The following is a 13,394-nucleotide window of genomic DNA, read 5'->3' as shown; positions in this document are numbered from 1 at the left end:
ATGGGACTGTCAGTGTGGCATCAGGCAGAATCGGGGGTCAGGCGAGGCTGAGAAGGAGGCATCACTACAGCTGTATGAACTGTTTTCAAACACCCCTCAAGTCACAAAAACCTAGGCCATCTTCTTCCCAAATGTGTGATGCCTAATGTGAGACTGCTAGTTAGGTGGTAGATGGACAAGATTCTACATACAATAAATAACCTCCTAAATTGTTCTGCTTTTCAGTCCTCTTTTGAGAATTCTGATGTCAACAAAAGAGTCCCAGTTTCGTGCTGGTGTATCTTTAACACATACCTGCTCAGGCTCAGAGCTTTCTACAGCAAACAGTGTGTAGCTAAAAAGGTATATGGGAAAAATAAGAACTTTTGTTTCCAATGTTTATTTTTAGAGCCACACTGCTTTTAGGACAAAGGATCGTCATTTTCCACTTATGGTAGGGGTAAATCTCCTTTTTAAATAAATTGTTTTTAAAAAGTGAGCTGATTTAAAGAAAAATGTTAATGATAGCGCAGGTAGCAAAGGAGCATAGTAAAAATGCAAAGGTTTTATTGGTACATGACTGGGAAACCTCGGTGTGGGCAAGCTGCACCGTCATCAATGCCACACTCTTCTCTTCACCACTGTAAGTACAGTGAGGGATCCCCAAGAATTTGAAAATAAGATTGCTCCCTGAGACTCAGAGCATAAACTCAAAGAAGAATTAATGACTATGCCATAAATGGATGGAAAGCATTAAAATCTAGAAAAAGACTAATGTGGGAGGTGATTTGGGTGTATGTAGCCTAGGTTAGCCTGGAGGCCTAAAACAAGGAGACAAAAACATTGGCAGGTGTCTGTCCAAATACAGATTGAGGCAGAGGGAGTCTTATCCCACAGATTTCAAAGAAATGTAGTTCCACTGGTAGGACCATATTTAGTGAGGATGGATGACTCTTAGCTTCTGCCATAGAATATACAGTTTCCCTTGATTTTGATTTCATGTTCACCATATAACCTTCTAATTATGACCTGCCTCCCTGTGTGGCCTGCCGACAGAGAAAGAGTGAGCTAGTCATTTGTACTTTAAGAACGTCAGTCCTGTTTCTCCATATAAACATCAACTGGCATTTCTTCAGTTTGCAGATCAATCATGAAAGCTTGGTTAAGGTGAGCCCAGCTCTGATAATGAATCTGTTCTTTGTGTGTTGATTAAACCAGTTTCTGAACCTGAGAAGCTAAAAGCCAGCCTCTGGTAAATCACCAAGATAATGAATGTCACCCTGTAAGGAAGGCCTCTTGGAAGCCAGCCTGTGGCCCTTAAACAACAGACCACCCTGATGTTACTGTGGCCTTTCCCTGCTTGGAATGTCACTCGGCCTTGCCTTCAGAACTGTGAGTTGTGGAATTCAGAACACCAGAAGCCTCTTGCATTTCTTCTGTTAAAACCCCTTACGGAATAAGCGACTCTCATGTTAAAAGAGACCTGCATCTAGCCCCATTGTTACATTACTTAAGAACAAGGTCTGTAGCAAATAACCTCAGGATTGTTCAGATTCCAGGCTGTGGAGTCTCTGAGACTCAAGTCTACTCAGACAGCCCAGGCAGAGAGAGGTGTAGCACACACTAAAGGTGGCAGAGAGAGGCTATTTTAGTTAATACAAAATAAGTGACTTTCCTCCTAGAGGATGGGTGGTAGGTGAGTAGGAGAGACACTTTCTTTTTCTATCCTTATTGAGAGAATTATCAGTTTTGAGGCAGAAGTATCTCCAGTTACACTTGAGGGAAGGGGCCACCAGTTAGCCTCCTGGGGATTCTCTTCCTACTGGGATCACGAAATAAACAGAAAGGACTCCAAAGAGGCCTTTGGCTAAAGGGGCAAATACATGCCCCTTATCCACATGCTGCCACTCATATACTACATTCAGAAGAGCTCTCAGATGCTCACCCCAGGTTACTCTTGGGTTTACACTGAATTGCATGTCTGAGATAAAACCTCACAGGGAAAGGCTACCATCAGTATCAGTTGATGTTTATTACCCTAGTGATTGACCAGGGTCTAGACCTTAGCCTTTCAAGTTCAGAAAGCTGGCTGAGGCAATATACTAGTTCGTAGATTCATCTGTCAGGGCTGAACACACCTTAACTCAGCTCATGAGCAAACTAGACACAGAAGATTATGGCAAGTAATGAGAAAAGATGGCTGGCAGTGAAAGGAAGTTACTTAAAAATGTTAAAAAAAACAGATGAAGGAAGTCAGGACCGGTATCTGTGGTAAATCACAGGTCCCGCAGTCATGGGGCAACGGCTGAGATCAGAACAAGGTTAAATGAAAGGTTAAATGAACAGGATTTCACTGGTGGTGCAGTGGTTAAGAATCTGCCTGCCAATGCAGGGGACATGGGTCCAATCCCTGGTCCAGGAAGATCCCACATGCCACGGAGCAACGAAGCCCATGCACCACAACTACCGAGCCTGTGCTCTAGAGCCCGCGAGCCACAACTACTGAGCCTGCACTCTAAAGCCCGTGAACCACAACTACTGAAGCCAGTGCATCTAGAGCCCGTGCTCCGCAACGAGGGAAACATGCGCACCACGACGAAGAGTAGCCCCCGCTCACTGCAACTAGAGAAAGCCTGCACACAGCAGCGAAGATCCAACGCTGCCAAAAATAAGTTAATTAAATAAATTCATTTTTTAAAAAAGTCTACAAACAATAAATGCTGAAGAGTGTGTGGAGAAAGGGAACCCTCCTACACTGTTGGGAATGCAAATTGGTATAGCCACTATGGAGAACAGGATGGAGGTTCCTTAAAAAAACTGAAAATAGAGCTACCACATGATCCGGCAATCCCACTCCTGGGCATATGTCCAGAAAAGATGAAAACTCTAGTTTGAAAAGATACATGCATCCCAGTGTTCACAGCAGCACTATTTACAATAGCCAAGACATGGAAACAACCCAAGTGCCCATTAACAGATGAATGGATAAAAAAGACGTGGGGTGTGTGTGTGTTTCTGTGTGTGTATACACACACACAATAGACCATTACTCAGCCATAAAAAAGAATGAAATATTGCCATTTGCAGCAACATGGATGAACCTAGGGAATATCATACTAAATAAAGTCAGAGAAAGAAAAATATCACTTATATGTGGAATCTAAAAAAAATAATACAAATGAATCTATTTACAAAACAGAAACAGACTCACATAGAAAACAAACTTATGGTTATTACCAAAAGGGAAAGGGGGGAGGGGATAAATTAGGAGTATGGGATTAACAGATACATACTACTATATATAAAATAGATAAACAACAAGGATTTACTGTGTAGCACAGGGAACTATATTCAGTATCTTGTAATAACCCATAATGGAAAAGATTCTGAAAAAAATACATTAAAAACTGAATCGCTTTGCTGTACACCTGAAACTAACACAATATTATAAATCAAGTATACTTCAGTTAAAAAAAGTTAAAATCAAAACAGTGCGTACCTCATTTTATTTAAGTCACATAAGAGCATCATCCGTAGTTAAAGGCAAGAGACCATCCTGATATTGCTATTGCTGGAGACTTTGGGTATTGAAAAAATGGTCAAAATTAGCTTTGGTATTTTAAAAAGCGGCATTAGGTCACCTAGAAAAGATGGTTACCCAGGAAACCCAAGGGCTCTAGAAAATTAAGGTTTTCTTCTCAAAACCGGTTATTGCCTATGCCAAGATAACGTCCCTTGAGCCTGCATTTCTCTCTGTCATCCATTCTGTCTTCCCTTAGGTGAACCCTCTCGAGAGAGAAGACCCATTTTTGCTTCCTCCATTTCTTACTTCCCTTTTTCTTCCTTCATTTCTTACCAGTAGGCCCAATACCCTGCTAATCCGGCCTCCTACACTTCTCCGTGCTCATTCCACTTGACCTCTCTCCAGCACAGACACCGTACTTCTGGCCATCTTCTTTATTCTTGACATCTCCTGTCTTTTCTTCTGAGTTCTCCTTTTTGTTTGCAGAGGTGGGAGGTGTTGAGGTTGGCTTGCCCACCACACCACGGCACACTCCAAGTTCTCCTATGTCTGGGCTTCCATGACACGTGGCACAGCTCTTCTTACTTTCCTTGGTAGGCCCCAGTTAGGACTCAGGAAGAGTCAATAAATGTTAACTTACTTTCACTGCCAAGGCGGGACTTTCTCATCTATCATCCTTAGTTAATGCTGTCCCCAGTCTCTTAAGTAGGAAATCGTAGTCGTTTTCAGTGCTACCTTCTCAACCTGATATTCGCCAATGATAAATTCCACAAGGCACTGTAGGACTTCTAAACTTTGTATTATTTAAAGTGTATTTCATTATTGGTAGATGGCTAAATTAAAATAAAATCTCACCTTTATAGTTACTAAGATGCACGTTAAACCTGTTGTAAAAAACGCTATTCTGAATTTATTTTTGCCACCATTCACACATACATATACATACATACATAAAATTTATTTAGTATTTTCTATTTTTCTTTCCTTTCTTGATTTCTGTCAGGTTGTTTGCTTTCTTGAATACCTTTTTCCTCTCTCTACTAGTTGAGAAGTGATTATTTCTGTTGTTTTAGCAGCTATGCTTAAGTTTTTTAATATATGTCAATCAATATTTGTGTCCCTCTCCAGAAAATAAAAAGATATTAGAATGCCTTCTTTCATTTGTAATGTTATTGCCTAGTATTTTAAATTTGCCTTGTTTTTAAACTCCTATTAAGTCATTATTATAATGTATATAAACCAACATAGTAACTTCTTTGCTTTTCGAAGTCCATTCCTTTCTTCTGGACTTGATTTCCTTCAGTTGAAGTACATTTTTAGTAATGCTCTTAACAGTGGTCTGTTAAAAGAGATAAACTCACCAAGTTTTGGGGCCACAAAAATCTTTATTTTTGCCTTTAATCTTGGATCATAGCTTTATCGGGTATAGAATTCTAGACTGACTTATTTTACCCTAGCAGTTTGGACATAATATTTCATCTTTTCTGACCTCTCTTGTTGAGAAGTCTGTCTCATTTCATTTTTTTAAAATAAATTTATTTATTTTATTTATTTATTATTTTTGGCTGCTTTGGGTCTGTTGCTGTGCACGGGCCTTCTCTAGTTGTGGCGAGTGGGGTCTACTCTTCGTTGCAGTGCACGGGCTTCTCATTGCAGTGGCTTCTCTTGCTACAGAGCTCTAGGCACGTGGGCTGCCGTAGTTGTGGCGTGCAGGCTTCAGTAGTTGTGGCTCACAGGCTCTAGAGTGCAGGCTCAGCAGTTGGCAGTGCCCAGGCTTAGTTGCTCCATGGCATCTTCCCGGACCAGGGCTCAAACCCGTGTCCCCTGCATTGGCAGGCAGATTCTTAACCACTGCACCACCAGGGAAGCCCTTGTTTCATTTTTTTATAAGTAAACGTCTTTTCTCATTGGCAGTTTATTAAATTGTTATTGTTGATATTTTGTTGTTGATGGTATGAAGTTCCACTGAGACATAATAATGAGGATTTCTTTTTATTTATCATAGTTGGAAATTAGTTTTACTCCTTCAAACTGAGAAGATAGTTCTGATTCTGGAAAATTTTCAACCATGAACTTTTTGAATGCTGACTCCCCTCTATTTTTTATGTTTTCTCCATAATTTTATATTTTCTCCTGTTAGATCCTTCTCATTTTACCTTCCAGATTTCAACCTCTTTCCTGTTTTTTTAAAATCTCTTGGTAATATCTTTCAGTTCACTAATTCATACTTTAGCAGTTTACTATTCTCTCCATTCAGCGAGTTACTTTATTTCAATGACATATTTTTCACCATTGCAAATTTCTATTTGGTTCTTTTCCAAATCCGTCTCTTCTTACCTTATGGTTCTATTTGTACATGTTTAAAGTTTCCTTCATCCTGTTCTGTTAGGTTTTCTTTGGGGGGACAGAGGGAAGGCTCTGTTGTATCTAGTTATCCTTTCTCATGGTAGGCTTGAAGGTAAGATAGGAGCCTCTCTTCAGTAGGGCTGTTTACTGTGTGCCTTGGGTTATCTACAGAGATTTTTAAATGTGCCTTTCCTGGGGGACGTTCTGGGTTCTTCCAGCTCTAGAACATGTTTTAGGTGCGATTCGTGGCTTAGGACCCCCACACCCTACGTGTGGTGTGAGGTTTGGCCTCACACTTTCCTGTGTGGCGGGCCTACCCACCCCCCTCCTCACAGAACCTCAGTTTCATCAGGTTCTTGCCATCATCCACGTGCTGTGGGAAGGATGCCCCAACCTGAGCGGGAAGCTCAGGGAGACGCCTTGGACCATTGCTTCCAACACTGTGGCCAGGAGCCAGATTCCTCCACCTGACTTCTCTGTGCGAGGCTTCCCTGGCGAATGCGAATGTGACGTCCCGCCTGTGAAGGAGCGGTCTGCACGGACAACTGAGCGGCACTGATCAGGTGCTGCCTGCAGTAACTGAACAGTGCAGCTGAACTCTAGGACTGGTTTCCTTCACGCTACAGGAGACGCAGTATCGAAATGAAGTCACAAATGGTGTTTAGGTAAAATGAGGCCACTTGTGGGGATCCTTCCTCATAAGCTGATCACCTCAACACAACCCCAGGCACCTAGTTCTTAGGAGAAGGTTTCTTTTGCCCCAGCTCCAATCTCAGCCAGGCTGATGGACACTTTAGAACTCATGAGCATCCTTAGTCAAGCACCATCTGCCCCAGGCAGGAAACCACCTATAAACCACCTATAAAGGTTGCTTTATATCGAGACTGGTACCTGAGGAAAAGAAGAGACATTTCCTCTGGAGGGAAAGGACTGCTTCTCCTCTCCCCCATTTCATTCTCCTGCAGTTTCTACCTGACAAGGGCTGTCTGGTTTGGTAACAAAAAAGACTGCTTCGTGTGGCAGTAAGACAGGAGGGTTCTACTGAGTGTGGTGCTGAGGCTGAACACAAAGGCACACGTGCCAGAGACTGAAGGGCGCAGGAGGCGGCAGGAGAGGATTTGAGTCAAAACATGAAATACAAATACAGGACATACAGGGGAGGAGCAGAGAAGAACATGGTGTAGCTGATGACAGCGAAAGGGTCGTGGATTCCGTTACACCCCGGCCGGGATGACGAGGGGCTGAGGAACCCCGTGATTCTGGAAGCTGGATGTGGGGCGGCAGCAGGGCCCGGCCTGAGGGCCTCACGCGGAAGGCTTGGTCACACCGCATCCGGGAAGTATTATGGGAGTAGCTGGGGTACTCACCCCTCCTAACGAAGAGCCTCCCAGGGAGACCAGTTTTGTACTTTGAGAGCATTTTTCTTCTCTGGCTGAAGCTTTCCATATCGATCGGCCGAGCTCTGCTGAAAGGGGCGGCGGTCGGGAGGGGTCTGACTTGGCAGGCGCACAGGGCCTGGCGCAGAGGCTTCCTCGGGCTGAGCCAGAGGGAGCAGAGGAGGGACAGTAGGGGAGAGAAGAAAAGCAGAAAAGAAGAGGGGCTGAAGGACCACGGGAAGGCCAGAGGCTCTTTTCACAACCACTGACGCTAAAGTCAGGGTGGAAGGAGGCCAGAGGACAAATCCTCCATCGTCTCTGTCGTCCTTGCCACCTCTGGACACTTCTTAGCTCTTTCACCTCTTCAGTGGGGTGTACGAGAGGCCCCAGGTGTGGGCTGGGTTGCCACGGGTCCCAGCCTGGCTGCATGACCACATCGGGGGCGCCGGGGAAAAACTCCTTAGCCTCTCGAATCTGGAATAATGCTAGTGCATGCCTCAAAGGTCCTGCCAGGGTAAACAGAACCTTCCTAAAGCATTTCCCTCATTAGACATAAAAGGTCTCTCTCCCCGACCAAGAGTTTTGCCCGCAGTCATCCACCTTTTGTAGAGTCTCTTCCCACAAGACCACATCTGAATCAGCAGATTGGAGTGTCAAAAATAAGTCCGTTTCAGGCCTCAGGCTGTAAACTGGCCTTAAAGCCAACAGTTCTAGTTGGGCAGGAACTTCTATTTGCCATTTGGATGGTACAGACAGGGTCTTACAAGAGGGAGGGTAGGTGGCAGGAACTGGGGAATTAATGGGTTCCGAATATTTGCATATAAAAGGCAGCTTCCATCTGCTGAGGCCCCGCAGTAATAGAGTATGATGGGAACAGGAGAAGGAATCCTCTTTGCATTCTGAGCAGGCCTCTGAGATTTAAGAGGTAGAAAAGCTCTCCCAAGCTTGGGAACATTGGCAGGGATCTATGGTAACGGGGTAGGTGGGGTGAGGGCGGGTGACTTGGAGGGAGCTCTTTGTTGTGCTCAGAACCAGGCAACTTGTCCTGGGAGGAGGCCCGCCTCAGGCTCACTGCTGGGGGCTGAGCCACATGTGTCCCTTGTCTGGCTCTGAAGCCACCGAACGTGCTCACACCAGCTTCTGTCCCGCCTGGAGTGTGGGGACCTCACTCAGGCGGAGTACCCTGAGACACGGGAACAGCGACAGCCGCTGCCCACAGCACTGTCCCTGTGTCCCCTGGGGGGGTGTGTGTCAGCAGGTGCAAGGCCACGGACTAGGGAGAGCTCACCACCCCCGTGGGAGACGGCGAGAACACCCACCAGGCCTCGTCCACCTCTCTGCCCCAGCACCAGCTTCCTGGTTTCTCAAGGTGGTGTGAGTTTTAGTTCAAATCCCAAACAGCAACATTTCGATAGGAGGGGGCATATCAGACTATTTTCTTCTGGATCGTCCCTGGGAAGCCCTTTAAAATGCCCCGATGGGGGCTCCCCTGGTGGCGCAGTGGTTAAGAATCCGCCTGCCAGTGCAGGGGACATGGGTTCGATCCCTGGTCCGGGAAGATCCCACATGCCGAGGAGCAGCTAAGCCCATGCGCCACAACTACTGAGCCTGCATTCTAGGGCCTGCGAACCACAACTACTGAGCCTGCGTGCCACAACTACTGAAGCCCGCGCGCCTAGAGCCGATGCTCCACAACGAGAAGCCGTGCACCGCAATGAAGAGTAGCCCCTCTCGCCACAACTAGAAAACGCCCGCGTGCAGCAATGAAGACCCAACACAGCCATAAATAAATAAATAAAATTAAATAAATAAAATGTCCTTATGTTCCAACTAAGTGGCCACACAGCTCTGCTCCAATGGCCATATCAACAGCACTGAGGAAGGAAAGGTGGGCCTGGCAGGGGGCAGTTCAGAGGCTGTCAAGGGCAGGATGGTGGGCTGACGTCCACATTCCCACGGATCTGAATATGCTCAACATTGCAAAAGAAACAAAAATGCAGATTTTATCTAGTCTTCAACATGACATAAAACGCTCACCAATTTGTTCTTAAAACCTGTAACTGATGTGAGGTTGGGGCCGGCGATGGGAGGAACCCTTCCTTTTTACATTTGAGGCATAGTTTTTCAAAACCATATGGCAGGGCTTCCCTGGTGGCGCAGGGGTTGAGAGTCCACCTGCCGATGCAGGGGACACGGGTTCGTGCCCCGGTCCGGGAAGATCCCACATGCCACGGAGCGGCTGGGCCCGTGAGCCATGGCCGCTGAGCCTGCGCGTCCGGAGCCTGTGCTCTGCGACGGGAGAGGCCACAACAGTGAGAGGCCTGTGTACCGCAAAACCAAAACAAAACAAAACATATGGCAGTGGGAGAAGTTAGTTCAGCCAACTCACAGAAACATCTCATAAAAAGAACCTTTGTCTTTTGCCAAAATGGTTCATATTATCAAGGTAATACAAACTAGCATTTAATACCTGCATTAATATCCTGCTGTCAGTTTTGGTGGATGTTTTTCTGTTAACTTTCTACTGATTAATCTCTTCCTCATCAATGTGGCACACAGTTATCAGAGCCAAGGACAGCATGGATATGAAGAACATTTGAAGCGTGACCATCAAGAAGGCTTCTCTTATTAGGGAGATGCTGTCTGGAGTTTACAGTATGTTGGTACTTACAGATTTAATACCCCTTCATAAGCCCCCAGAGTGACATGGCAGGGGCACTGAGGGTCATTTGGTCCAAGTTACCAAGATGAGGTTTCCACAGACAGGTTTTGGGAAATGAAGGACTGGGCAAAAAAATCCTTGCTAAGTCTTGCCTGGGCATTTGGGATGTAAATCCATGACATGTTTTCATGTGTTCTTTGGCCCGAGGTCCACTCAGCTTGGCCCACACCTATCTCCGTTAGTAATATTAACAATTTATTCCTTTCTAACATATGACTAAGCATCTTCTTTGCATATTTACGTACTTGCCTCCATTTTGAATATTCTTTCTGGGAGACCTGCCACTAAACCCCCAGCCTTACAGAGGAGATCATCAGTCCGAGATCTCTTGCCTCAGAAAACCCCTTCCACGCCTTTCTCTGAGCACCCTTTCCAAATTTTGCAGGATGTTTAGGCCTCCTAAGAGAATCTTACTGGAATTAGTAAAGAGAATGACAGGTTGTGTAGCCCAACCCCCGTGAATTCCAACCACGCCACCTGAAAATGTGAACTTGGTATATTTCCTATCAACGGTTCATTTCATGACCCCACAAAGGATGCACGGAGCTGCCAGCTCTGCTACACTTCAGGGCATAATCCAGTAAAAAGGAAAGAAAGAAAAAGGGCAACTGTACTCATGTTCTGGCCTGTCCACAAGGTCTCCTTTTAATTTTCTGGTTCCTTCCTCGAGACAGTTCAAAACAGCAAAAGGACTTAGTAAGATACGCTGGGGTCAGGAAGGTCACATAGCTCATTTTTACCCCACCTCTGCCAGAGAGGATGGTGTGAGGGTCAGAACTCCGCAAACATCTCTCTCTCTTAATCACCTCTTCCCTCACAGTGCATCCTGGAGGGGGAGATGGTATTTTAAATTTTTTATTGGGAAGGATGTCATCAGAGGAAGACGGTGCCAGCCATTTGTCAAGAATGGCTTCCACGAAGAGGAGAAGAAAAAGAAAAAACCTACACACAACATGAACAAAGCCAAATGATCAAATGGCAAAACCTTCAAGTCCTCCCTGTCACAGGACTCATGCCCTGCCTCCTCCTGTCCTGCTGAATTTCTAAACAAAACAAAACTCAAAGTAAAACAGGCCCATTCAAAACGTCAAATGAAGAAAGATTTTGTTGTTCTTGTTGCTTTGTTGCCCTTCCTATCTCTCAGGAGGCCCACCTTGTAGAGAACAACTTCCCTTTCTCATTTGCCATCAAACGATCAGCCAGCCTGGTCAGACCCCTCAGGTCTGGACCCAGAAACCCTCTATTCCCACCACTCACATGACTAAATAGGCAAACCTGTGGTCCTGGGCTACAGCTGGGGAGAAATGTATCCTTCTGGCTGAGTAAGAACTCATAGAGCCACAGGAAGGGTATGATAGCGGGTCTTTCTTCATCACAGAAATTATGACCTAGGCTAAAAGTTATTAGGACGACTTCCACTCCTATTTCTACTTTGCATGAAAAGGTCAGAACAGCTCCCGGTTGGGAGGGCACCGTCAGGAAACCCACTGCCGTGGCTTCTGGGACTGAGCTCTCCATGCGCCTCCCGAGGAAACACACTAAGCCTGGGTGTGAGTGTGGTACCTTCCTTCCGAATCACAAAGATACATGCAAACATGACACACACGTGAAAGACAACATCATTTTTCATAATGCCTAAGGCCCGAGTTTGAAATAAATTAAGTTTATCTGACTTCCCAATACGGCTTAAATTACTAAGGAGCACAGAGGGGTAGAGAAACAATCCATACCTCATATTTTCACCATCAGATTGTCCAGAATGTTTTCTGACTGTGGATCAGAACGAATGAATTACACAAATTCCATATCATCATCACAGACTCTCTTCCCTCCAACTAATCTTCACATTCATTCATTTTGTCAGTGCTTGAGGTCTGACACGACCTGCCCCATTCACCTCTCACACCTTATCTGTGGACACTACCCCACACTAAGCCCAGGCAGCCATACTGACTGTTGGGTTCCTTGAAAGCACCATGTTCTCTCTCCCTGATGTTGCCCCACCTTGCATTGACTGACACACACTCATTTACGCCTCACGTTTAAGTTTAGACATCCCTTCTAGTGGGAAGCTTTCTTGCCTATCCCTTGTGCTATCTTTTTAATCATTCATATTCTAACTTCCTTATGCTTTTGTAACCTCTAGATCTTAGACTCCAAGAAGACAGGGATCCGGTCTGTTTTCTTCACAAATTCTTCCCCAGTGGCCATGGCTCATAAAATAGGTCCTTAATATTTCCCAGATGAATGAATCTGAATGGGAATTATTTGGCAAAGAAGATACCTTCCCCCATAAGGTCTCACTGTTTTAAGATGTCAAAAACCAACCTGAATTTTTCTGATCTCCAGCCAGATATTTCATCTCTTAGCAATGAAACTGTGCCGATTTTATAACTTTTCCTTTCACTCATTCATCTATCTGACACAGGATTCTTTCTTAGGCTTTGGTTTGCCATTTTCCCTGAAAGGCAAATTCAAAACCTTTTTTCTTTCCTGCCCTTTTGTTCCATGGAGATCCCTGTAAGCCCTGTAGGTAACAGATCTCATGAACCTAGGAACCTATTCTGACCTGGCATACCCCTGCCCAGTGACAGCACTGCCCACAGGTTACCACTCCCTGGAGGGCAGATTTGTTGCCATGGAGAGACGGGGGCTGGTAAGGAAAACCAAGCCAGCTTGGAGAGATTTTAAAAAGCGTTGGGTGCCTTTTCACTCATACCTGTCAGATGGCTTCGCAAAGCTTTATGAAAATAATTACAGTAGAGAAAATCAACAGGAGAATGTTGCTAACAAGTAGGATATAAAACGCAGATTACAACTAAAAGCTCAACAGGAAAAAAAATGTATTCGAATTCAAATAAAAGAATCTTATTTGCAGTCCCATCGATTCCTTTGTGCCTGAGAAAAATTATACAAACAATTCTAGAAAGAGAAAGAATGTCTAGCTTTAATTTCTTCCTGAAGGAATTTTTTGTTGTTGTTGTGAAATATATGAAACATATAAGTATAGCAACAAACATAGAATAACAACAACAAATACCCAGTAGTGCTTACTATATACCAGGCACTTTACTTTATATACAAGGATGAGGGCAGGACTACTGGAACCCCCATTTTACAGATGAGGAATCTGAGGCATGGAGGGGTTAAGAAACCTCCCCAGGGTCACAAAGCTCACAAAGTCTAGAAGGGGCAGAACCAGGATTTAACCTCAGGCAGTCTGGCTAGATCCACACTGTTAACCACTAGACTACACTGCCTCTCATAGCTAACATACAAACAAATGTATGAAAAAGATATACAGTTATAAATAACATGAACAATCATATATCTGCCATGTAGCTAAAGGAACAGAACATTACCAGTAAATATCTTAGAAGCTCACTATGGGCCTCTCCACAAGCACACATTCCCCTCTGCCACCTCTCTTCCCAAGGTAACCATTATC

General features: G+C 44.8%; 1 protein-coding gene and 1 long non-coding RNA gene across 3 annotated transcripts in view; one reads left to right on the top strand and one right to left on the bottom strand.

Annotated features, from left to right (window-relative positions):
• PPM1H (protein phosphatase, Mg2+/Mn2+ dependent 1H) overlaps nt 1–13,394 on the bottom strand; it is a 262,737-nt gene that overhangs the window by 4,671 nt on the left and 244,672 nt on the right. The window lies entirely within an intron of this gene.
• Nucleotides 1–13,394, top strand: part of LOC307194837 — a 68,723-nt gene that overhangs the window by 38,661 nt on the left and 16,668 nt on the right. The window lies entirely within an intron of this gene.

This window comes from Stenella coeruleoalba (genome assembly GCF_951394435.1).
Source record: "Stenella coeruleoalba genome assembly, chromosome: 11".
NCBI lineage: Eukaryota > Metazoa > Chordata > Mammalia > Artiodactyla > Delphinidae > Stenella > Stenella coeruleoalba.
Note: the sequence above shows the minus strand (reverse complement) of the source record. Positions and strands in the feature narration are given on the sequence as shown.